Genomic DNA, 26,512 nt, shown 5'->3' with positions numbered 1-26,512 from the left:
GCCGGACGCTTTAGAAACTTAGTAAGGACAAGTTCCTTATTAACAAACTTCCTGTTGCATGAGCCTGGGCGCGGCAACCGTAAGAGACAGGGGGAACGATAAAAATTCAGGAGTGTCCACGGCAACGCGCCTCGTGTGGGCACCGCGGCCAGGCCTCCCTCACAGGCCCGTGTCTTGCACCCACAGACCAGGGAACCAAGGGCCGTGGACACGCTTTAAGCTCAAATACAATGTTTGGACTTGAGGTGTAGCGTTTTAATAGTCTCTCCCTAAACCGGAGTTGCAGCTAACGTGGTCGGATCGTTCTTTATGCTATTTTGCCCAATTCCTTGTTTTTCGAGCCGTGGTTGGCGACACTGAGCTGGAGTAGCGGAAGCCACAGAGAAAACACACCCGTCTCCCAGAGCACCCATCTAGCACCAAAGTCAGGGGGAACTGTTCCCCGCAGATAAACAAACAGGGACCAGAATGTAAAACCAACGTCCGTTACAAACAGAACTGGAAGCTTCAAAGCAAGGTCATGGCTGGGGTGGGCGGCTGCAGGCGAGGGCTGGAGCCGTGGGGGGGGGAACGTTGGAGAGACACAGTCCCTGAGGGTCAAGGCCACTGCCATCTCCCAAGCACTTCCCCACAAGCCTAGTAAGAGCGTCTGGGGCAGCTGCCTCTGAGCAGCCCGTCCACCCGGGACCCTCCCATCTCGCTGCTGCAGCTCACAGGTGACAGGGCCCAGCCAGGGTCCACGGCCATGGCCAAGGTCACACGACACGCCTCCCTGGCGAGCTGCTCTGACCTGCCAGTCCCGGCCAGGTGAGCGAGTCCAGGGGCTGCTCCTGCCGCCCTTGGGGAAGGAAGGAAACGGCTAGAAAAGACCTCACCTCCACAGTGCTCAGCGCCGGTCCCCCAGCGCCTTCCCACCTCGAAGGGTTAGAAAAGCTGAAACCACGGAACGTGGGAGAGGAGCAGGCTGGTGACAAAGGACAAAGCCGTTCCCACCTCTACCTGTAAAACAGGAGCACTGCTGACATTGGCTCGATGCCTTCCACACGGATGGTTCGTGGAGGGGCCAATCAGAGCATGGATGGTCTGAGCCGGTTTGGCTCAGTGGATGGAGCGTCGGCCCGCAGACTAAAGGGTCCCGGGTTCAATTCTGGCCAAGGGCATGGACCACAGCTGCAGGCTCGATCCCTGGCCCTGGTCAGGGCACGTGTGGGAGGCAACCCATTGATGTATCTTTCTCGTACGGATGTTTTCCTCTCTCTGTCTCTCCCTCTCCCTTCACTGTCTCTAAAAATCAATGGGAAATATCTTTGGACAAGGATTTTAAAAAAAGATCATGGGTGAGTAAATTTTACCTTGCAGTGCAAACCTCAATGACTTAAGACAAAGATACCTGTTCATATCAAACTCATTCGCTCCTGCAATTCGCTTTGCGTGGGCTGCAAAGACTCATGCATCCAATGGTGAAAAGAGCCACTTTTGGGGCGCCCATTGCGTAGCACGGTTCTCCCTTCTTCCTAACCTTCACGGCAATCCACTGTCAGCCCAATTTTCAGATGAAACCTTGGAGGCTCAGAGCGGTAAGGCGAGGCGTCAAAGTTATCTATGGGTTAAGTGTCAGAGCCAAGACCTGAACTTCCATCTAATTCTACAGCTCTTGCGTTTGACGCCAGCATTAAGCTTTCTTTCTGTTCGTTCTTAAAACTGTGCCTTGCCCTAAGTGGTTTGGCTCAGTGGGTAGAGCGTCAGCCTTCGGACTCAAGGGTCCCAGGTTCGATTCCAGTCAAGGGCATGTACCTTGGTTGCGGGCACATGCCCAGTAGGGGGTGTGCAGGAGGCAGCTGATCGATGTTTCTCTCTCATCGATGTTTCTAACTATCTCTCTCCCTTCCTCTCTGTAAAAAATCAATAAAATATATATATTAAAAAAATGGGCATAATAATGCCTACCTCCAGCCTGGTTGGTGTGGCTCAGTGGTTGAATGTCAACCTATGAACCAGGGTCCCGGGTTCAATTCTGGCCAAGGGCATGGACCACAGCTGCAGGCTCCATCCTTGGCCCTGGTCAGGGCACGTGTGGGAGGCAACCCATTGATGTATCTTTCTCGTACGGATGTTGTTCTCTCTCTGTCTCTCCCTCTCCCTTCACTCTCTCTAAAAATCAATGGGAAGTATCTTTGGGCACCTACTGGTCATTGAAAAATAGACTTCATCACTGGTTTCCAAATGACAGCAACGGGCCCTATTATTCAAATCTCCCTCACAGCACACGACAGGGAAAAGGGACCCATGGCTGGCGGCGGCCCCGGCGCCTGCCCGGGAACCATCAGAAACAGGACGTGTGGTTTCCCTCATCCCTTCGTTGGCTCAGAACACAAGAAACATTTTCAAAGGAGGTTTTTCCCCAGGTAAGGGGGAAAGTTGGGCTTTTTTGGTGTTTTCCCCCCTAGACCCTGGTTTTATTTAAGACCAAGATCCTGGGCCATTAGTGTTAATAGTTAAATTGTTTATGACTTTATAGATTAAGTTGTTTATGTATGTACAGCAGGAAAAAAATATTGAGGAATTATGTTGACAGAAGACTTCTTTAGTATGTGACGTTTCTTAAATGTAAACATATATTTTTAATGCATACTTAAGTAATATTTAAAGAAACCAAAGTAATGATACAACCATAGTGTTGCGCATGTATTCAGTGACAAAAATAAAACCATTTCGATGGTATTGGCTGGAGCGTGAAGCATCCCTCTTGTTCAAACAAGACGAAGCTCGAGGGTGGATGGAGACTGGTTGGATTGAATTCTGATATTTCCAATAGCAGCGAACATCAACTAAGTGCTAGGGAATGTTCATTATCTAGTTTATCTCATTTAATTCTTTTTTTAAAAATATATTTCTTTATTGATTTCAGAGAGGAAGGGAGAAGGAGAGAGAGATAGAAACATCAATGATGAGAGAGAATCATTGATTGGCTGCCTCCTGCACACCCCACACTGGGGATTAAGCCCGCAACCCAGGCATGTGCCCTTGGCGGAATCGAACCTGGGACCCTTCAGTTTGCAGGCCGATGCTCTATCCACTGAGCCAAGCCGGCTAGGGCTATCTCATTTAATTCTTTTTTAAAAAATATATATATATTTTATTGATTTTTTACAGAGAGGAAGGTAGAGGGTTAGAGAGTTAGAAACATCAATGAGAGAGAAACATTGATCAGCTGCCTCTTGCACACTCCCTACTGGGGATGTGCCTGCAACCAAGGTACATGTCCTTGACCGGAATCAAACCTGGGACCCTTGAGTCCGCAGGCTGACGCTCTATCCACTGAGCCAAACCGGTTAGGGCAAAACTCTTCTTTTTTTTCAACATCATTCAATGCTGGCACAAAGGTCATGAAACTATTATGTGCTCCTGGGATAAATTGGTCCCGTCTTTCTTGGAAAACCATTTAGCTCTAAGACCTTTAACTATGTTCAGTGCCTTCGATGCAATCATTTTTGACTATGAAAAAAGTCACATGCCTGAAAACGTCCATTACAGTATTTTGAGAGTGGTGTGCGTGTGTGTGTGTGTGTGTGTGTGTGTGAGCAAACCAATGTCCCCAGTGGAGGAGGCCGGAGGAAATGACGCTGTCCTGCCGTGGGACATGTATCCTGCCACTAAAAGAGGTGGCTAGTGATGAAGCAACGTGGGACGTGTTAATGAGGCGATGTTATGCAAAAATGCAAACTACGTGACGCGGACTAAGAAGTACACGCTGCCGTAAACAGTTTCGGTGTGTAAAGCCCGACTTAGGGAACAGAGTCAATAGTCCTGCAATAGCTACGGAAGGCGGCAGGTGGCTCCCGGATTTATCGGGGTGATCACTGCGCAAGGTACCTAAGTGTCTATCGCTAGGCTGTACACCTGAAACAAATATAATATTATGTGTCAACGATACTTTGAGAATAAATGGAAAAAAGGCAAACTACAAAAGCATATGCCGCCTCGATTCTCAGAAAATAAAACCTGGGATGACCACACGATCCAGCAAGTTCACGTCCAGGTGTGTACGCAAAAGAGCAAAAGAATTCGCCGCAGGAAAGGAACAGATGTTTGTCCATCTGTGTTCACAGCAGCATTGCTCAAAGGAGCCAAAAAAAAATGAAAACAGCCCAAGTGTCCGTTGACACAGGGACGGATAAACGAAAGGTGGCCCATCACTCAGCCTGAAAAAGGAAGGACACTCTGACACCTGCTGCAACATGGATGACCCCTGAGGCCATTGTGTTAAGTGAAATAAATGAGTCACAAAAGGACAAGTACTGTGTGATCCCACTTATATGAGGTGCTGAGTCTAGTCAAATTCATAGAAACAGAAAGTAGGATGGTGGGTGCCATGGGTGGGGGTTGGGGGGTGGAGAGGGGGCGGGGAGGGAGTGTTTAATGGGTAAAGACGATCAAGTCCTGGAGATGAATGGAGGGACAGCTGCACAACAGCGTGAATGTGCTAAATACCAAGAGCTATAAGCTTCAGAATGGTCGGTCTTGTGACGGATATTTTATCACAAGTGAAACGTAAGATTTACGGTAAGAAAGCGCATGCCTACTAGTTACACGTAAATTACAAATTCATAAAAAAAGGAAAGGATACCCACATCGGCCGTGGATACGCTGGGATAGTGGGATCATAAAAAATGACTTAGGGCCAAAACCGGTTTGGCTCAGTGGAGAGAGCGTCGGCCTGCGGACTAAAAGGTCCCAGGTTCGATTCCGGTCAAGGGCATGTACCTTGGTTGCGGGCATATCCCCAGTAGGAGATGTGCAGGAGGCAGCTGATCGATGTTTCTCTCTCATCGATGTTTCTAACTCTCTATCTCTCTCCCTTCCTCTCTGTAAAAAATCAATAAAATATATTTTTAAAAAAAAATGACTTAGGGCCCCCACACCACCTACTAGCTCCTTTACAGACACGGCGTGTTGTGCTGTGTGCCTGGCACCTCACAGGTGACAACATATGAAACCTTAAAGCCCGACAGTAGGCATTGATGTTCCGATGTCACAGCTGGGGACGCTGAGGCTCCGGTGGGCTGAGCTAGTTGCCGAAGGTCACGGAGCAGGCGGCAAGCGGCTGAGATTACAGCCCCGTCCGGCTGACTCCAGTGATAATATTCCGTCTCCCGGGTGGCACCCCCATGTCCACCTCTGTACCCGCCCACACGTAAATGACTTTTCAAAGTTCCAATAACTGGGTTGCGATCTTGCTTCCCTATTGATAAGAAAGCACTTCTTCCAGATTTCACACCAAAGGGGGGAAAAAAAATAACAAAAAGCAAAGCCCCTCCCGGGAAGGACAGCAAGGATGGAGCGTGGCCCTGCCCCTTCAGAGAGCCAGGAGCACCCCACCTCCCCATCCTGCCCCTCCTACAAGCGCCGATGATGGGGGGCAGAGCCCCCAAGTCCCTCCCAGCACCACCCACCCCATCCTACAGCCGTGGTCCCCCCAGGGAGGATGTGGGGACACAGCAGCAAACTGAGCCCTGTGCCCCTCTCCTGGCCTGCTCAACAGGGGACACGCTAAAATGGGAGGAGCCCTGGAGAGAAGAGGGGAACCCTGGGCTGGGAGGCGCCCTGAGCCCAGAAGAGGCCGTCCTTGAAGGGGGGTGGAGGGGGGACAGGAAGGGAGAGAACTAGGAATAGGGACCAGGGACAGGGACAGGGAAGGGGCAGACTTGGACTGTGAGCTGTAGGGAGGGGGCAGGCGGGGGAGGGGGTGATGGATGAGACACGCTTTTCTGCTAATGGGAGGAGCCCTGGAGAGAAGAGGGGACCCTGGGAGCCCGGAGGCTGCTGAGTGCAGGGTGGGGAAGGGAAGCAGCGGGGAGGAGAGGGGACAACGGGACAGCAGAGGCCTCTGGGGCCCCGACTTCCTTGCCCAAGGTCCCCGGGGAAGCAGCCCAGGCCGGAGGCAGGGAGTCGGTTCCTTGCAAACATGACTGTGCACAGCAGCTTCCCAGAAAGCACCAGAGAAACACCCGGCCGTGCAGTGGGAGAACCGTGGCTCCGGAAAGGTAGGTCCCTGCCTCCATCCCTCGGAACTACCTGGGGAAAGGTCTTTGCACGTGGAATTACGTGAAGGATCTGGAGATGAGTTCATCCCGGACTATCCGGGTGGGACCTACATCCGAAGACAAGTGTCCTTAACAAGAGGCAGAGAGGAGGCAGGGACACAGAGGAGAGGCCTCGCGAAGACGAGGGCACCTGGAGCCACAGAGCCCGGAGGCCAGGACCCCTCCCTAGGCGCCAGGGGGGAGCAGGGCCTGCTCACACCTTGACTTTGAAGACTGTGAACTCCTGGCCTCCAGGGCTGTGAGAGAATAAGTGTCGGCTGTTTTAAGCTGGGACATTGGGGCTGGTTTGTTACAACGGCCACAGGGGGGACTCCAGCAGCCAGGGATGGAGCATCCCAGGCAGGCAGCCCTTGCCTCTTCCTTCTGGGGCGCCACCCCACCCCACCCAACCCTGCCCCGCCCCACAATGCCACTCTCTGGTCATTGTCTGAGGGGAAGGCAATTCCCCCAACATGTGTGAACCAGGAGCAGAGAGAAACAGCACTTGAGAGCCGCCACACCCAGTATCCAACCGCTCCCCCTCTGCCCTGGTGGGGGGGGGGGGGGGGGTGGGCAGGCGCCCCAGAAAGCACCCATCTCCAGGAGAAGCCCGGCCTTACGGAGGGTGATCTGGTCGTGTCTGGGGGGCTCTCACACACAGGGAGCCAGGGCCCCTGGAGGAACCCTTCCGCCGTCCTCAGGCCCCAGGCCTGTGTGGCCTCAGGGAGGGGACAGTGGCCATCCCTGGGGGACAAGCCACAGAAAGGCAGTGTCTGCAAGGAGAGAGCGGGCAGGGAGGTTCCCGGGGTTTAATTTTGTTTTCCGTCTTGAAACTGGCAGCGTTTCTGCTATGATTGCGGGGATTTCCACCAACCGGGTGAGAGAAAATTCCGTTTCCACGCGAACGGCCAGGACAGGACAGGAGGAGGAGCTCGGGCGCCTCCGTCATTTGAATACGAGAACGTTCCTCTCCCTCCCACCCAGCAGGCGGGCCTCCCTCCTCGGAGGCCAGTCCCCAGAGGTCCCTGGGGCTGGGACAGGGACAGGGACAGGGACAGGCGTCCACCTGCAGGAGCCCTGCCTGGAAGCGTGTGTGCCTCCCAGGGAGGGGCTGAGCGGGCGTTTCTAAAGAACTTTCCGGAAGGAAGCATTCGAAGGGCCCAAGCCCCACAGTCAGGCCGCCGGAGCAGCTGGCCGCCCGGAGGGAGGGAACTGCTCTCTAAACAAAAATGGTTTTGAAAAATCAGCGGCCAAAGGGGAATTGCCTCAGAAGTTGCACATTCACTTCTCCCTTTAACTGCGCAACTGAAGAAAAACAAGACGAAGCAGGAACTGGCCCCTGGCTCCCCACCGGCTCCCCCAACACAACAGCGCTGGGCTGCTGGGTGCGGGCGCTCCGGGGTCTGAGGCTGGTCTCATTCTGGTCTCGGTTCCGTGTAGATCGCGTGTCCCGTGAACCGCGCCCCCGGGGCAGGCCCCTCCAGGCCGGCCGGCCGGCTCTCAGCACAGCCCCGGCTCCCAGTGGGACCTCAGTGAACACTCGCTAAACCCAGTGAAGCGAGAGACAGGAAGGCGCCCACAGCATCCAGCTTTACGGCCTGACCGCGAACCGACAAACCGGCGGGGCCTGGGGCTGCAGACATGCAGCCTGTCCTGCTGGATTCGGGCGGGCATCGGTGCCCAGGAGCCCCTGGGGCACTTGCCCTAATTCTAGAAACATCTATATTCTCAGAGGGGCCTGCGTGGCTTCTAAACACGGGTAGAGGAGGGGTGGGGAGTGGGGCTTGGAAGGAGGTTGTCTTTAGAGCAGGCAAATGCCAACCAGGTTTTAAGAGCCCCCTCCTCCGCCCCCCCCTTCTCCTCCGCCCCCCCCTCCCCTCCATTATCACTTGGAGACGCCTGTGAAAGCACCAGAAAGGCCTGGACGGGGGTGGGCTGCTCTAGGCCGCAGTCCTGAAGGGGAGCCATGAGCCCAGCAGGGCGCAGACATGCGGAGGGGCCAGCGGTTTCTGCTCAGAGGGGCCAGAGGAGGGAGGTCCGCTCCTGCCTCCTGGAGTTTGGTACCAGCTTCATGAATGGGGAGCATCTCCATCCCCACTCACCACACCATCGGGCGGGTGGCTCATGGTAGTGCTGGGTTTGCAGCCAGCACCCAGGTGGGTGCATTAAAAGCTACGAAGGGACACCCCCAGCCCCGCCCTCCCCACACCTCCATCCCCAAGCCCGGAGAGCTTTCAGGAAACCTGCTCCGAATCCGCAGGCCACAGCGCCTCCAGGTGACAGGCTGCGGCCTCTGGACCAGCCGGGATTGGGGAGCTGCCTGTGAGCCGCGTGGGGTGCGCAGGTGAGCTCAGCCTCTGCGCCCTGGATGTCTCCACTGGGACCTGAGGCCGCAGCACCCGGCTCTCAGGGGTAACGGAGAACCCACGTGGACACGATCCACTCCGCGGGGAAGGTCCCCGTGGCACCGGTCACCCGACCAGACCCGAGGCGGGCGTTGCCCGGCCCCGCGGTGCCCAGCACTCTGGAAGCGCGCAGGGGGTCAGTCCTGGCTTCGGGTCCCTCTGGGCAGTGACCCCTCCACCGGAGACTTCGGAGCGAGGACTCCCCGCGCGCCCAGAGACACACCCGCGCCCCACATCCACGCGCGGCTGTGCGGGGCCTTTCTGCGGGCGGCGCCCGTGGGGGGAAGCCCCACTTGATGGTCTGGGAGGCGCCAGCCCCGCGGCCCCCCTGCCAGGGGCACCTGAACGAGGGAACGCAGCTCCATCAGCAGAGGGCTGGCGCGCCCCGACCTGGCACACGGGCCGCCCCAGGGAGCCCCCACCCGACCCCCCAGCCCTACCCCGTCCGTTCCCGCCTCGGGACCCCCGCCTCCCAAGCGGGCGGAGCAGCGGGGCGCAGCGCCTCCCCGCCGGGTCCCCTCGAAAGATCCCTGTCCCCCTCGAGTTAAAATAAAATGCAGAGGAGGAAGCCTAAATAAAAACAGGAAACTCGCTCAAAAAAAAAAAAAAAAGCCTCATTCAGACGAAATTACGGGTAGGAGTATTGAAAAGAAGAAGAAAAAAAGGGTCCGGAAATGCAAAGCTGGAGGCGGTTTTGCCGCCGAAACCCGGGCTCCGCCGCAGAGCGGGGGCGACCTCCGCGCGGCGCCGTAAACACGCTGCGGGCGCCGACCCGGATCGGCCGCAGGTCCACGCGCGGAGCCGGCGCCCCGCACACCCGGCCCCGGCCCCGCCAGCCCGGCCCCGCCCGCGAGCGCTGCGGAGGGCCAGGCGCCAGGAGGGTGTGCGCGCCCCTCTGCCCGCGCCTCCGCGGGGCCCGGGGCCCGCGCCGCTGGTGGGAACGCAGCCGGCACCCGCCACGGCCGGGCTCCCCCTGGTCCGGCTCAGGGAGGGCGTCCCCTCTCCCGCGTCTCCGAGGGCGCACTCGAGGCCTCCCCTCCGCTGGGCGCGCAGCCCGGACCGGCCACCCGGCCGGGGCCCCTCCGTCCGGCTCCGCACGGCGCTCGGTGCAGGCGCAGGGGAGCTGTTTGCGCCCCCCTGGGCGAGTGCATCACCGGGGGCGGCCGGGTCCCCGAGCTCAGCCTCGGTCGAGGTCCCAACGGCCCGCCCGAGGGGCGCCCTTTGCCGGCCTCGCTGGGTCCGGGGGGTGCGCATTGGAGCGGGGCGCACCGGCCGGGCGCGCGGGAGACCCCTCGCTGGCCCCACGGCTCCGCCAGGCTCCCCGCGGCCCCGTGTCCTCCCCGCCCCCCCCCAGATGCAGCCCGAGGCCAGCGCTTACCTGCCCCGCGCAGGTGACGAGCTGGGGCGGCTAGGCCGGCGGCCGCCTGGAGCGAGGGCGCTGAGCGCGAGTGAGCCTCGAGGGAGGGAGGCGGGGCGCGGTAGGGGCGCCCCGCCTGCTGACAGCCCGCACACTCCACTTCCCACTTTGTTTCCTTTTTACTTGCAACAGGAAAAACAACAGGTCCTCCTGCTGCCTCATCTGCTCCCCCGCCCTCCCCACTTCCCCCCCACCCCCCCACCCCGTCTTCGGCTGGAGGGCATCACCCCAGGTGCCTCTGGAAGCTCCATAAGCACACAAAGGAAAACAGCCAGATCGAGGTCCCAGGAGCCCGTACCCCCCCCCCCCCCATTCACACACCCTAAGAACCTCAACGGCGCCAGAGAGAAGCCCGGGGAAGTGGGTGTGAGGAAGGGTAAGGCAGGCCAGGAGCAGGCTAAATGCTGAGTCTCCCCAGCCCAGCCCTGGGGGAAAGTGGTGGGCTCACAGCTTCCGGGGTGGTGAGGGATGGGGCCAGTCACCCCTCAGATTATACCAGTGGCTTCAGATCCCATAGGACAGTGGTTCTCAACCTTCCTAATGCCACGACCCTTTAATACAGTTCCTCGTGTTGTGGTGACCCCCAACCATAAAGTTATTTTCGCTGCTACTTCATAATGGTAATGTTGCCACTGTTATGAATTGTAATGTAAATATCTGATATGCAGGATGTATTTTCATTGTTACAAATTGAACATAATTAAAGCATAGTGATGAATCACAAAAACAATATGTAATTATATATGTGTTTTCTGATGGTCTTAGGCGACCCCTGTGAAAGGGTCGTTCGACCGCCAAAGGGGTCCCGACCCACAGGTTGAGAACCGCTGCCTTAGACAGAGAGGACACTGAGCTGGAGAGAGGCTTTCCCACCCACACCTGGCCCCCCAGGACCCGCGTGGGCCCAGCACCGGCCGCAGCAAGGGGAGGGCCGCGACTGTTCTGCTTTTAGCCAGGAAAGCAGAGAGAGCTTGGGCGCGACGAGCGGGTTGGCGAGTGGGTTCCTAACTGGTCCCAGTTTCCTCAGATCCAGGCTGCGGGCTCTCTACTCCCCACTGGACGCCTGTGGAAGAGCCAGGAGGGACAACGGTCCCTCTGGGGAAGAATGTTGGGTCTGTGGCCAGGAGGGCACCCGAACATCCTTCCCAGGGCACATCTGAGGCTAGAGGTATCCCTATCCCCGGTCACTGGTCCTCGGCAGGTATATCCCCCACCCCCCACCCCCATCTCCAGGGAGATCCCCCCAAAACCGGAAGAGAGATGAACATTTTCAGAGGAAAAATCTGATGACGGGTAAGAATTCCCTGGGATTCCCTAATGTTATGGAATATGGAATTGGCGCGGTGACAGTCGGACACTCTGAGGTCCAGAAAAGAGCCTTTATTTAAAGCAGCGCTGCTGGTTCAGGGGACCCTAAGATCCAGATCCGCAAGAGAGTGCAGTAGAAAGCAGGTTCCTGGGACTAACTCAGATTGGTAGCCCCCAAAATGTCTTATGCTCCCACCACGAACACCTGGCCTCGCCCTGCTTTTGCGAAGTTGCAGTTTAAACACTCGTCCCTGCCTCTCAGCGATCTCTGTAAGAACCAGTCCGACGAAGATGCTTCTGCATCACCCAAAGCAACTCTCCATTGAAGACGTATTTGCCGACAGCCCTTCAGATCGTGCTCTGTAACATGCGACAGCTCAGCTAGGCAAAGCTCGTCATCCCCACTTTATGGATGAGAACATCGAGGCCCGGAAAGGGTGAATCATTTGGGGGAGGGCACACAGTAAGCCTGGAGCTGCTTCCAGATCCTCGCTCCTTTGAAAGTTTCACGTTCCTGAAAACTTGAGGCACTTCATTTTTGAAACCACACTCTCAGGCCCGGGGGGCCCAGGGTACTCCGGGGTCACTGCAGTGTCCAGCACAGTCCTCACTGTCCCCCACATTCCTGGCAGACTTGCCTTCTGCCTGCCCCTGCGGTTTCTGTTCTCATTTGATTTTTTTTTTTTAATAATTTTTTTTTTTTTTTTTGCCAAAACCGGTTTGGCTCAGTGGATAGAGCGTCGGCCTGCGGACTGAAGGGTCCCGGGTTCGATTCCGGTCAGGGGCATGTACCTGGGTTGCGGGCACATCCCCCGTGGGAGATGTGCAGGAGGCGGCTGGTCGATGTTTCTCTCCCATCGATGTTTCTAACTATCTCTCTCCCTTCCTCTCTGTAAAAAACCAATAAAAATATATTAAAAAAAAAAAAATAATAATAATTTTTTTTTATTGATTTCAGAGAGGAAGGGAGAGGGAGAGAGAGAAACATCAATGATTAGGGAGAGGCATCGATTGGCTGCCTCCTGCAGGCCACTATCGGAGATCGAGCCCGCAACCTGGGCATGTGCCCTTGACCGGACTTGAACCCGGGACCCTTCAGTCTGCAGGCCGACACTCTGTCCACTGAGCCACACCAGCCAGGGCCTAGCTTTATTTTTAGCTGCTGTCCTGTGGCTCCGGAGGAAGCTACTTCAAGTTCCCTTTGAATTGTAAGTGAAAGGGACCGGGCTGTGGTGGAGCATCCGCAGCCGTCCCAGGAGAAAAGTAGCATTTTAGCTGCCAGGCAGGCATCGAGGGTCACCTGCATGAGCTCCTGGCAGGGAATCCTTTGGCCCCGTTTTATGGAAGGAAAGGAGGAGGGCGCAGGCTCAGACGGGACAGAAGGCAAGACAGCAGGCTGCAGGCCACTCAGAGGAGCATGCACGCCCTCCGTTTCCTTCTTCCCTGCCCCCACCCACTCCTGCAGAACTTCCCCCTCCCAAAGCCAGCGAGCCTCGAGCTTCTAGCAGATGCAGCGGCAGCTCTGCCTTCTTCAACCTTGAGCAGCTTCACCACTGACACCCACGCATGCCCACAAGCAGGGTTATCTCAGGGCAGCCGGAGCCAGGCTGAGCACCCGGGCACAGGAGGGCAAGTGTGAGGAGCCAGGGCCCAGGCACCTGCCTCCGTGCCCCGTCCTGGCAGGGAGCCCACTTTGCTGTGGCTCTTTGCTTCCAGGCAGAGCAGACATTATCCAGCGCTAACCCTTGTCACTGTGCCTGGGCCAAGAGTGTGTGGTGAAGCCCAGGGCGAAGAGCTCCTTCCCTGGAGCCAAAGTGCCCGGCACTGACTTTGTGGGGCTGTGTGACCTCAGGTATGTGACTCAACCTCTCTGTGCTTCCATTTCTTCCTCTGAGAAACAGGGACACTGATGATGGCTTTCACTTTTGGAATCGTTTCTAAGATTGAAGAGTTCCCTGGCACACAGTGAACCCCCAGAAAAATGTTAGTTATTGAGTTTTTTTTTCTAGAACAGAGTCTTTGTGTTTTGCAGGACTGGGTGTTTTCACTCCAGAACGGCATTTTTCAGTAGCAGCAACAGCAGGTCGTGGCATATTAGCACATCAGTGCACTGAAAATCCCTCCCGCGGGTCAAGTTTATGAAAATGGAGAATGGAAAGCATCCGTTTACATTCTGTGCAGTAAGAGTGCACCCCTCTCTGAGGCAACAGGCAGGATGTCAAGTGCATTTCTCTTGTTAGATTGGTTTTGAGAGAGAGAGTTGCTGTTCCACTTATTTATGCATCATTCATTGGCTGATTCTTCTCTGTGCCTGGACCGAGGATGGAACCCGAAACCTTGGCGTATGGGGATGGTGCTCTAACCAGCTGAGCTACCGGGCAGGCCTCAAATGCATTTCTTTTTCTGTTTTTTTTGTTTGTTTTTTTAATCCTCACCTGAGGATATTTTTCCATTGATTTGAGAGAGAGAGAGAGAGAGAGAGAGAGAGCGGCATTGACCGGTTGCCTCCCAAATGCACCCGGACTGGGGAATCGAACCCGCAACCCGGGCATGTGCCCTGACCGGGAATCGAACCTGAGACCTTTTGGTGCACAGGAGGAGCCGCCCGGCCAGGGCTCAAATGCGTTTCTTACTGCAGGTCCCAGGCAACACAACTAGAAAACTGCTGCCCTGGACAACATAAGGGGGGTGGCCACCAAGGGGGCGTGGGCAGGTAGAGGTTCCAGGAAAAGTCTGACTTGTGAGGATACACAGTCAGTGTTCAGGAAACATCCAACCAGTAAGTGTCCACCTGAAATAATACAAAGTAATCGTGGCTGCAAACTGCAACTGAAAAACAATTTAAATTTTAAAAAAAGGAGAAAAGGTCGAAACTGGAAGGATAAAGTTCATCAAATAAAAAAGGGAAGAGCTATTAGACAAGAGAGAGAAAGGAAGGAAGGAAGGAAAAGGAAAGAAACACCTGGCTTTTAAACAAATCCTCTCATGTTGTCCTAGTCCAGGGCCGGGGGAGTGGGCGGTGGGGGAGCCGTGGGGTCAGGAGGCTGACCCAGCCTCCGGCCTCTTACCCTGCGGGTGACCCAGGCTTCGCGACATTGACTCCTTCCACAGGCTGTGCTGCTACAGTTCTGGGCTGAGGGGAACAGCCTTGTATAAGCCAGAGACCCGCCCTCCCCTCCGGCAGCGGATGCTCATGGGGAAAAGAAACTATGAAAATAAAGACAAGAAACAGTGTCATAAAGCGGTAAGCACTGCCCAGAAACATGGGGCGGTTAGAAGGGGAGAGAGGGGTGGGGGCGGGGCCATAGGTACCCCTGACATAATACAAAGCAAGAGTGAATATAAACCGCAATTGAAAAATTGCCCCAAAGCAGCGACACAAATCTCACGAAGATGGGGGGCCCCGTCCGAGGGACACGGGAGGGACGTGAACAAGTTTCCAATGGCCAAATCTGGGACAGACTGAGCAGCCAAAGAAAGTACAAGGTATAGAATAAACGTCTGTGAGTCCAGACTGACATCTGTAATAATAAAAGTGCAATATGCTAATTAGACCGGACGGCCACGGAACAACCTTCCGGACGACCTTCCGGTCGAAGCCGGTGCCGGGGCTGCGAGGGCGGAGCCCCGTGCACGAATGTTGTGCATCGGGTCTCTAGTAAAGAAAGAAGGCCCGTGGACACAGACAATGGGGTGGTGAGGGCCTGGGGGGTTGGGGGGATGGAGCGGCTGGAAGAGGTTAATGGGGGGAGAAGGAGGACCTATGTAATACTTTCAACAATAAAGATTAAAAGAAAAAAAAAGAAATAATGGAATTGCCTCAGCCAGTTTGGTTCAGTGGATAGAGCATTGGCCTGCAGACTGAAGGGTCCTGGGTTCAGTTCTGGTCAAGGGCGTGTACCTTGGTTGCAGGCTCCTCCCCTGCCTGGGCCCTGGTGGCGGGGGGGGGGGGGGGGGGGGGGCGGGGGGGGGGCGGTTGGGGTGCAGGAGGTAACCAATCGATGTATTTCTCTCACATCAATATTTCTCTGTCTCTCTCCCTCCCTTCCACTCTCTCTAAAAATCAATGGAAAAATATCCTCGGGTGATGATTAAAAAAAAAAAGAAAGAATTGAATAGCCAGGCCAGGGTGGCTCAGTAGTTGAGCGTCAACCTATGACCAGAAAGTCAGTTCCATTCCCACCCAGGGCACATGCCTGGGGGTCAGGCTCGATGCCCAGTAGGGGCCGTGCAGGAGGCAGCCGATCGATGCTTCGCTCTCATTATTGATGTTTCTAACTCCCTCTCCCGTCTTCTCTGAAATTAATAAAAATATATTTTTAAAAATATTTTTTTAAAAAAAAGAAATGATGAAATAAATAGATAAGGAGGGGGACTAGTCTATGCAGAAGAATTTCAAATAAGTGGTCAAATCCTTGCCTGCCCTTGGGGGAGAGAAGCTGTAAGTCCCCACTCCCGTGCCCAGGGACCCCTCCCAGGGGACAGTGTGAAGGGGGACAGCCAGGTGACCAGTCACATCCTCAGAATAACGCATGTCGACGGCAGGCACCCTCCCCGCACGGGATGAGAAGGACATTTTGGTTCTGTGGGCTTCCTTCCAAGAACCCGTGAACACGAGTCTGGTCGCGAGAGAACACCCACACCCACACCCACAACCAGAATGGGGGACAGTCTGCAAAAAACCCTGGCCAGTTCTCCTCCAAACTGTGGAGATATCGCAGACAAGGAAAGCCTGGGAATGGTCGCAGCCCAGCGGAGCCCAAGGAGACCAGACGACTGGATGTCACGGGGTCGGGGTGGGGGGTCGGCGTCCTGGGCTCCTAGAACAGAAACAGGTGTTAGGGAAAAGCTCCGGTGACCTGAATGAAGCATGGACTTTACTTAATAATAATGCATCAATATTGGTTGATCGGGATGACAAGTGGGCCCCAGCCACGCAGGAAGTTAGCGATATAAGAAATTAGGTGCGGGAATGCTACACTCTGTTTGCAACTCCTCTGTCCATCTGAAAACGATTCTGAAATGAGAAGTTTCTTTAAAGAAACAAAATCAGAATGGTTGGGGTTTGGGGTGGGGAGGCAGGACCAGGCCAATCCCTGGGGGCCAGGAAGGATGTGCAGAGAGCAGGGGTATCATGTCAAAGCCTGGAATAGGGGGGGAGTAGTGGGGGGAGAGTAGGCGGGGGGGGAGGGGGCACGGAGAGTGACACAGGGGGAGAAAGTGAGAAGGCCAGGCCTTGGTCTCCGGCCCTGAGAGTCTGCCCTTAGGCTCTGATGGGGTGGGGGTGGGGTGGGGGGCATATTTGAACCTTCTCCTCTGGGGACCCTGAGACCCAGCTCTGCCCCCACACTTTCCAGTCCATCCCCTCCTCTACACAACGGGGTGTGTTACTCCAACTTCAGTTGTGGGACTAAAAAGAGCCAGCGGACAGGTGGGGGTTCCTGAACCCCATCACCGCTGCGGCCTTCCTACAACAGGAGGCTGTGGGTCTATTGGACAAGCATGAGCCCCCATGTGTCACCTCAACGTTCTGGGGGGCCGCCTTCTCCCCCGGACCCCAGCTGTCCAGAGAATGTCACAGTCCACGCGGTTGATGTAATAGTGCCAGCCTTGGACAATGGTGATTCTGGCGACCCGAGCATCATGGGAACAGTCCCGTCCTCGCGGGCTGAGGCTCGTGCAGAACTGCCCTGCTGGGTTACCCTGCGTGTTGCCTATGGCGAGGGAGGGCGTAGTCGGCAGGGACGTGGTGCAGTGAAAGCTGTGGGAAGAGGGTCACGGATGTTTTTCTTCCCATTTTCCTTTCTGTTCTCAGCCAACAGGAGCTCCAACGGGGAAATGCCAGAAGGCGAGAGCCCAGGGCTCCTGGGCCGATGCCAGTCCCGCCTGTAGGACCCCCTCCTGGGCACCCCAGGGATACATCTGCCGCCTTCTCTGGCTGAATAAGCCGGCCTTTGAGCCTGTTGGACCAGGGTGGTCACCCGGCCCCAGGTGAGCCAATCAGTGATTTCCCAGGAATATGGAATCAGAAGCAAGACCCAACCTGTGAACCAGGAGGTCACGGTTTGATTCCCAGTCAGGGCACAGGCTCGATCCCCAGTGTGGGGCATGCAGGAGGCATCCAATCAATGATTCTCTCTCGTCATTGATGTTTCTATCTCTTTCTCCCTTCCTTCCTCTCTAAAATCAATAAAAATGTGTTCTGAAGGAGAAGGAGAAGAAGGAGGAGGAGGAGGAGGAGGAAGAGGAGGAAGAGGAAGAAGAAGAACAAGAAGGAGGAGGAGGATGAGGAGGAGAAAAAGAAGGGAACGGTGACTCTTCAGGCACCTGGGGGCTGTGAGGCATCCGTCTGCGGAAAAGCTGAAAGAAGCAGATACGCTGCTGTGCGGAGGGAGGCAGAGAACACCGTGCAGCAGATCAGAGAGGAGGAGGGTCCTGGTGGGAGAGAGATTTCGGGAGAGCTGCAGCTCCCTGTCCTTGTATCTTTTTGCGGGCCCCCTGCGTTCTTGCCCTGGGCTGCTGCTGAAAAGTCCCTCATCTCCTTTGGCCGCATTCCCACATTCTGCTTAAAATCGGTGTCACTCTTCTAGGGCGGCTGTGACCAATCCGAGTGGCCTAAAACGCAGACGTACATGTTCCCGGTTGCAGAGCGGGAAGTCCTCCGGCGGGCGGGGGTCCTCCCGGAAGCCATCGGCTGCAGCCGCTCTCTTACCTTGGTGGCCGCCTGCACTCCTCAGGATTCAGTGCCTTGGAGATGTGTCCCTCTCAGCCCCGCCCCCACCTTCCAACGGCACTTTCCCTGCGGGTCTGGGTCTTGGTCCAAAGGTCCCTCTTCTTACAAGGACACGCAAGCCCAGGGTGACCTCATTGTAACCCATTAGATCTGCAAAGACCCCGTTTCCAATTCAGCTCACATTCTGAGACTCCAGGTGGGCATGGATTTTGGGGAGACAATATTCAACGCAGCACAACCCCCCTGGAGTGGGTCTATGCCAGTGGTTCTCAACCTTCTGGCCCTTTAAATACAGTTCCTCATGTTGTGACCCAACCATACAATTATTTTCGTTGCTACTTCATAACTGTCATGTTGCTACTGTTATGAATCGTCATGTAAATATCTGATATGCAGGATGGTCTTAGGCGACCCCTGTGAAAGGGTCGTTCGACCGCCAGAGGGGTCGCGACCCACAGGTTGAGAACCGCTTGTCTATGCTATTTGAAACAAACAAATCCCAATTAATACATAAATTGGTATCAGAAGTGGGTGTTGAAAGAGAGTTTTTCAAATGAGGTATTCAAGCGATGTCTTGAGGCCAAGCGCAGGGCACCCAAGACTCCTTCTCGGCGGGGCACTGGCAGCTCCCGCCACGTGGCAACAGAGCAGTTCAACTCCCTCCAGGGCCTCATGGGACTCAAACAGGCGCCGCCCGAGGCCGGGGCTTGAAGAAGCCGGGCAGTGAGAAGTCCAGGCTCTGGGTACGCAGTTGCTTCCAGCAGCCTCAGAAGGTGGGCGAGTCAGGCCTCCGCCCAGCTCTGCTCCAGGTCAGGAAAACGCAGGGCGAAGGTTTCACTTCGTCCGGGGAAGTGCCTTTTCCCTGCAGCCCAGGACCACCACGCGCCAGGTACCCACGCACCTGCTCTGGGCAGCGGGCACACCCTCCGCCACTCGTGCTTACAACACCACGGCGGGCACGAGGGCAGGAAAGCCCGGAGCTTAGCCGTCAGTCGGATGGGGACCTCTGGGAACGACATTTACCCTCGGAGCCTCTGAACCCAAGGCCGGTGGCGTGAGGGCGAGGGGCCAGCATCTTAGGAGAAATGGGGGGAGAAGTCCTGCCACCAAGTCCCACCGGGAGGTCCCCTTCTCCCCTGTGGCCGAGGGAGAAACCCGGCCTGGCAGGGCCGGTCTAAGGGCGAATAGCCAACAGCTTGGACAGGGTGTCAGGGAACTGGTTATTGGTACGTGACCTGACCCACAAGAAAACTGACAGGCAGCCCCCTGGGGATCCCTGGGGGCTGAAACTCCGGGGACCCTAAAACCTGGAAACAGTTTAGGGTCTTAACCCCATGCCTCACCCCCAGCCATTCCTAGGCCCACATCCGGCACCCACAGGAAGCAGGCTGCCAGGGCACAGCGCCTCTCCTGGGAAAAGCCTTCCGCCCCTTTGCAGCACCGGAGCCAGCAGAGCACACCCCAGGGATGCTGGCTCCTGGGGTCTGACCCGCTCCTCCTGCCTGGAAGACTGCGTGCGCTCCGGGTGGTGCTTCCCTCTCCATGGACCCAGGGTAGTTGTGGCAGGAGAGGGGACTGGAGCACTTAATCTACCGACTGGGGGTAGGGTGGGGGTGGGGGGGCTGCCGCCCAGCACTCTGGAGCTGGATGCTCAGAGGCCTGACAGCCTCAGGTGTCCCCTTTCAGAGTGGCCCTCCCCCCTCACATCACCAGCTATGAACCTGGCTAGTCCATCCTGAGGTCCCACCCAGATGTGGGGAAAATGCTGTTTCCAGATTGAGGATGGGAACAAGGACCCCTCTGCTCCTGTGAGTCAGGCAGCCTCACCTCTAGCCTCCTCATGTCCCCCCACAGCCTCCCAGTTTCCCCCATCAGCCTCCAGCCTCCCCACATCAGCCTCCAGCCCCCCCCCAGCCTCCCAACCTTCCCTCCAGCCTCCCCATCAGTCTCCCCACCCAGCCTCCCTGCCTTCCCCCCCTGCCTCTCCCCCGACACCGTGCCTCTCCCCCCACAGCCGCCTTTCACCTGCCTTCCCCCAGTCTCCCCCTTGCCTTCCCTGCAGCCTCCTCTGCAGCCTCCTCCCCAGCAGCCTCCTCCCCCTTGCCTTCCCCCAGCCTCCCCTGTCGCCTCCCCTGCAGCCTCCTCCCCTGCCCCCCCGCCCCCCCCCCCCCCCAGCCTCTCCACCAGCAGCATCTCCTGGGTGAGCTGGAGACCAGAGTCCAGAGCTGGCAGCGGGTCCAGCACAGCCTCTCCAGGCTTCCCGATGCCCCCAGGGCTCCCTGACCCCCAGACTCCCTTCCCAGGCAGCCTCTCCTTCACGCCCCCTCACCCCCCAGCTCTGGGTGATGAAAGGGTTTGGTGCAAAATTCGTTGGGGAGAAAAACAGGAAGTGGCCCTGACAGCCGCCTGCAGAAGCTGCCTGCCGGGCAGCAGCAGGGGCAGCCTTACAGGAAAGTGGTGAGGGGGCAGCCCCAGCTGGGGTGCGGGGGCGCGGGGGCGGCGGGGAGAGTCTAGCATGGGACCCTTTGGCCAAATGGGGCTTTATTTTTAGACCAAACATCACACCTGCCTCCTGCACTGTACCCGTCCTCTCACCTCTCACAGCAGCACCTCATCTGTACAATGACCCCATTGTACAGATGAGCAAATAGAGACGCTGAGTGGCGAGGCTGAGGCCAACAGCCTTTCCCACGGCCGGGGCATGGCGCCTGGATTCTTTCTCAGACTCTGGTGGCTATTTGTGGTGTGTTTTTGTTCTGGTGTGAGCGCATGGGTGAGGGCGGGAGGGGAGGGCTGCTTCTGGCCCCTTCGTCTCAGCACCTCTGAGCTGGTGGAGGGGGAGCGGGTGGCAGTCCAGGGCCTGTCCCCTGAGGCTCCTGGGATGTGTGACCTGGAAGGACCTCGCTGGGAACCAGGGCGGGAGGGCGCCCACCCCTCAGTATTTATGACCTCACCTGGCTGATGGGCCAAAGGACTCAGAACTCAGGTAAGTCAGAACCCCCTTCCCTCTCAGGCCTGGAACTGGGGGAACCCCAATCCCCGAGCATCATGCCCGAGAGGCATCACTGAATGAGAAGAAGAGGGGGGACTCCAGTGGCCCCCTGAAGGCCATCCCTGCCAGGCCCAAGCCTCACCTGGACCCTGGCTGCCCCACCCTCACCCTCGGCTCAATCCGCTCCCCGGGGACCCATCACAGCATGCAAACCAGGGTTCTCCTTCAGAGCCCCCAGCCTCTCCGTCCTGGGGCTCCTGAGACCTGAAGCCTCTGGGGGGAGGGAGGGAGTGTGTGTCACCCTATCGCCCAGGTTCCTCAGGCCTTGACCCACCCTGTGCCCCAGCCCCCTTAGCTGCCCAGGTCTACTTCCTGACCATCACCCTCACCTCCAAGTGACCTCTGGGCATCCCCCCAACTTTCACAGAGTCTCCCAATCCTGACCACCCCTAGAAGGCAGCTGCCCACATGGTCCTGAGGTTGAAACCGCAGTGTTGTGCTGGCCTTCCCTCACCCACCACCCACCACCACACCACCCTCCGGCCATGACAGGGCACCTTTCCTAGACGCCTCTGGGGACCTTCAGGCCACAGCGGAGGCCATGCGGGGCCAGGAGGCCAGGTGGGGCCAGGACGGGAGGCCTCAGCGGTGCCTCCGCTGCTTGTGGGGCGGGTGGCCTCTGCCTCCACGCGCTCTCAGATGGGCTGCTGGGCTGCAGAACCAGAAGTGGTGTCCCCTCCTCCCTCTGCCCTGCTTGGGTAGCGCCCCCTCAGCACTGAGCAGCACCAGGGCCCAGCAGGAGGCAGATGCAGGGGGGCGGGGGGCGGGGGTGGAGTGGGGGAAGCCTGGCCTCCTTTCTTCTGTGCAGGAGACCCAGCCTTTGGTCCCAGCCAGCCACTGTCCTATGAAAGCGAACCCTAAAAATGACTGGATGTAAGTAAAGCGCTTAGAACAGGGCTGGCCCCTAGTGAGGGCTCCATACATGTTTATCGCCATCATCTAATCGTCGACTTGAATGCTTACAACCACCCTGCGAGGGCAGTAGGATGCGCCCACTTCACAGGTGAGAAAACTGAAGCAGAGGCGAAGCCACGGGCGTAAGTTCACACAGCAGCAGTGGCTGCACAGGGATTTGAACCTAAGTCTGTTGGAAGCTTGTGCTCTGCACTGGATGGGCTGGGAGGCGGCACCCCGACAAAGAGGCAGGGTCCGAGGGCGGGGGGAGCCTTCCTGCCGCCCAGCCCACCTTCTCCCCAGCTCCCTCTCCCCCAACCTCTGGGGCCTCGGGGTTTAGCTGCAGGGGGCACGGGCGCCACCTGGTGGCGACGGGGGTTAGCGCCACCCCCGCTCAGCGCGCTCCGGCGGCCGGGTGGGCTAAGGTGAGCGGCGATTCCGCCCAACTCGTGAGACACAGAACACGAATCCCGCTCCGGTCCCGCCCGCTTCGTCCGGGATGGGGGCGAGCGCGCCCTTGTGCTGCTGGGCTTGGGCTGCGGGTGCGCATTTTGCTGAAACGCCAGGGTGTGTCCCCCAACTCCCGCTCCTTCCTGAATTCCTGCGCGCGAGGCGGGCTTTGCCGGAGTCGCTCTCCCGGTTCGGCTTTTGCTGTTGGGCTGCCCGGCCCGGCTCCTGCCTTCTCCCCTCTTCCCAGGGGCTCCGCTCCGCGGGGCGGGCGCCGGGTGCACCTCCCTCTCGGCTTCGCTCCCAAGCGTCTCCCCGCCCCCCCCCCCCCCGTGCCCAGCAGCCGCCCAAGGGCATCGGCAGACCCTCCCTGGGCAGCGGCCCCAACCCAACTGCCCGCCCACCTGCCCGCCGCTCCGCTTCCTGCTGCGGTGAAAGTTGTCCCTCTCCCCTGCGGCCCAAGCAGGAACCGGCCTCACGGTTCACTTCCCTCTTCGCCGCCGCCGCACGCAGGTGTCCAAGCCTCACTGTCTGTGCCCCCGCCGTGGGGCGGGGGGGGGGAGGTCACAGGTTTCACTCATTCATCCAACAGGTGCTGTCAGTGCCACCGGACACGGTCCTGGGCCCTGGACACAGCAGTGACCCAACCCCTGCCTCCAGGATATTCCAGTGTGTGTGTGTGGGGGGGTACGGTGTGTGTGTGGGGAGGGGGTTGTGTGTGGGGGAGGGGTTCTGTGGGGGGGGGTTGTGTGTGGGGAGGGGGTTGTGTGTGGGGAGGGGGTTGTGTGGGGAGGGGATTGTGTGGGGGAGAGGGGGTTGTGCGGGGAAGGTACGGTGTGTGTGTGGGGAGGGGGTTGTGTGTGGGGAGGGGATTGTGTGTGGGGGAGAGGGGGTTGTGCGGGGAAGGTACGGTGTGTGTGTGGGGAGTGTAGGGGGTCAGATGATACAGAAATAAGCCAGAAAGAAAGCGCCCGTTCACAGCACCTGCGTGGCGATCCGATCCGGTGGAGCCGCATCACAGACCCCAGCGCCCGCCTCCCCTCCTGGCCCTCCACACCCACAGGGGGCCGTGCCCTCTCCCCTATGTTGCCTTCCTCTGGGCTACGGACCCCCTCCCTCCTCACCCCACCCCACGCTCTGCAGCCTCCCCCAGGCGCCCTCCTGCGTGGCTTCTCCCTACCGGGCTGGGGGTCCCGCACCCACCCCCGGCCACCCGGGCAGCGGCGGCAGCGCCTGTCCCTGCGCACCGGCCTCTTGAATTGAATTAAGGAAAGAGACGGCATGACGGGGAGAAGGAGGGACAGAAAGGGGAACCTCAACTTGATATTTCGGTTTCAAACCCTTCAAAAAGCTGAGAGTTGTTCAGTGAACGCCATATGCCCTAAAGACATCTTCAGATGGGAGGACACAGCTGGGCCGAAAGCCGGTGGGGGGGGGCGCGGGAGGAAAACGGACCCTGACCTAGCAGAGGGGCGGGGCCTGGAGGGGAGGGCCTGGGGAGAGGGGCGGGGCCTGGAGGGAGGGCCTGGGGAGAGGGGCGGGGCCTGGAGGGGAGGGCCTGGGGAGAGGGGCGGGGCCTGGAGGGAGGGCCTGGGGAGAGGGGCGGGGCCTGGAGGGGGCGGGCTTGGGGCGAGGGGCTGGGCCTGGAGGGGACGGGCTTGGAAGCGAGGGGCGGGGCCTGGAGGGGAGGGCCTGGAGGCGAGGGGCGGGGCCTGGAGGGGACGGGCTTGGGGCGAGGGGCTGGGCCTGGAGGGGCGGGCTTGGAGGTGAGGGGCGGGGCCTGGAGGGTGGACCTGGGGAGAGGGGCGGGGCCTGGAGGTGAGGGGGCGGACCTGGTGGGGAGGGCGGGGCCTGGATGGGAGGAGCCTGGGGAGGGGCCTGGATGAGGGCGGGGCGTGGAGGCGAGGAGTGTTAGGCGCTGGGAGAAGGGGCGGCCTTGGACAGCTGTCCCTGGGGCTGGTAGAGATAGCGTGAGAGCATGTGGACTTCTCTCCCGAGTTTTGTATTTTCCCCCAGTTAATTAGGAAGCAAGTTCATCAGCTGAGAGAGGAGGGCGGAGGTGCTGAGGCTGGGGGCGGAAAGCGGAGGGGTGACTGTTCCTCTAGGAGCCCCAGGAGCCACACTGTTCGTCTGCAGAGGCCCCTCCAGGTTCTGTGGCCCTGCAGCCACGTCTACGGAATTGACTCTCCACCATCCCTATTTCATAGGTGATGAAACCAGGCCCAGGAGGACTAAAGGGTCCGACTTGACGTGGGCAGTGGCTGAGCTGGGGTTTAAATCAGGGTGTGCTGTTAGCCTCTGTGCGCTGGCGTGCGCCCCCACCCCCCAATCACAGTCACTATGTAACGAGCAGCTGTTACAGGGGTCTCACACCAAGCACCTCTACGCTAGCGACTGGTTGAACCTTACAGCAGCCCTGAGAGGGAGAACACAGGTCTTGTTTTCCAGGAGGAAACGGAGTCTCAGTGGAGTAATCAGTTCATCCCAGGCGAGCGGCTCAGTAACTGACTTGCAGAGGCCGAGTTCCAGCTGCCGGCTCCACATGCACATGCTTTGCACTGGCAGCGAGCTTTCTCTGCACATCTCCTGTGCTCTGGAAACATACATACATACACACATGTTACAAACTGTAAATGCTGTGGACATGTATACTGTGCACAGGATGCAGGAAATCCTGCTTTCACTCTCCCATCCTGGCTGCCAGGAGTAATTTTTGCCAACAGTCGGGTGTGAGTTCCTTCGGGGCAGGACGGGCTACATAACTGAGAGGTGCAGTCAAGATGAACATGTGGGGGCTCCCTGTTCAAAAAGTACTGAGCATTTCAAGACAGCCCTGCTGGGTGCTCACTGTCCTGATGTGCCAAGGTTGGGGGTTCGATCCCTGGTCAGGGCACATACAGGACTCAACCAGATGCTTGAGTGGGTGGAACAACAATCACCCTCTCTCTCTCTTCCTCCCTCCCTTCCTGTCTCTAAAATCAATCAATAATAATAAAAAAAATAGTTAAAGCAACTGTCCCATGAAGCAGTGTTGTATCAGTCAGGACCCCCGATTCTGTAAGTTGCTTTGCAATAAGCTTTTCTTTCAGCACAGACTTAGGTTCACAGAAAAGGGCAGAGTTCCTGGGTGCCCCACCTCTGGTTCCCCCATTGCTACCCTCTCACGTTATTACAGCATCTGTCCCAATGCGGGAACTGATATTACTATTATGGAACTCTACAATAAGCTCTTGTTTTTACATAGGATAATATTTAGGAAATCCGGGGAGTCGACCAAGATGGCGGCGTAGGTAAACACCGGAGACCGCTGCCGCAAACAACCATTTCAAAAATACAACTAAAAGACTGAACGGACATCACCCAGAACCACAGGAAGGCTGGCTGAAGAGAGACTCTACAACTAGAAGGAAAGAGAACAGCAAATCGAGGCTCAGAGGCGGCGCAGTGTGGAAAATACAAAGGTACCGAGGTGCGCGCGAAAGCGGGCTGGTGGCTGAGGGCGCGGTTGTCGTTTTCTGTCGGGACTGAGTCTCAGACTCTGGGCTCCAGATCCGGGCGAGTCTCTAGGGACCCAGACTCAAACGGGAGAAGCGGGATTACCCGGCATCAGTTGGAACCTGAGGGCAGCTTTCTCTCCGAGGTTTGCAGCGGCTGCCGGGGTTCTGAGAAGCAGAGCCTCTGGGAACGGGACTGAGCGTGGCCATAACTGCTCCCTCCGCCCGCCCTGTTGATCCCGCCCCGCCCAAAGCCTGCGCACAGCCATTTGCTGATCGCCTCAGGCAAAGGCTGGATTAGCGCCTCCCCAGAAGACAGAGTTTTCCGCACAGCTGATTACTATAGCCAGCCGGCCTGAGGGTCAAATCCCCCTAGTGTTAACTACAACAATTAAGGCTTGGCTAGAACAAGACTGCGCACAGAGACCACAAGGGGGTGCACCAAGAAAGCATAAAAGATGCGGAGACAAAAAAACATGACAGAAATGGAGGATATGGAGCTAAGAATCGCAATTTTGAGGGCTTGCCATAAATTTGTGCAGAACCTCACGAAAACTAATGAGACCCTCGATGCTACGATAAAGAAATTAGAAAGTAAGCATACACGGACTGAAATAAAGAATATTATACCCAATAGCAGACCAGAGGAGTACAATAATCAAACCAAAGATTCGACAAA

At 57.5% G+C, this 26,512-nt stretch overlaps 1 protein-coding gene across 1 annotated transcript in view; it reads right to left on the bottom strand.

The window, feature by feature from the left end:
• The window catches only part of PIK3CD (phosphatidylinositol-4,5-bisphosphate 3-kinase catalytic subunit delta), a 54,904-nt gene extending 44,986 nt beyond the window's left edge, over positions 1–9,918 (bottom strand). Inside the window, exon 1 of the mRNA XM_070404032.1 lies at positions 9,867–9,918. The gene's annotated coding sequence lies outside the window, so the exon portion shown is untranslated. The remainder of the gene's footprint in view (positions 1–9,866) is intronic.
• Positions 9,919–26,512: the final 16,594 nt, after the last annotated feature.

Source organism: Myotis yumanensis, unplaced genomic scaffold, assembly GCF_028538775.1.
Source record: "Myotis yumanensis isolate MYYU_CA2020_CCGP unplaced genomic scaffold, mMyoYum1.0.hap1 SCAF_2, whole genome shotgun sequence".
Taxonomy (NCBI): domain Eukaryota; kingdom Metazoa; phylum Chordata; class Mammalia; order Chiroptera; family Vespertilionidae; genus Myotis; species Myotis yumanensis.
This window is presented reverse-complemented; position numbering and strand designations above follow the sequence as displayed.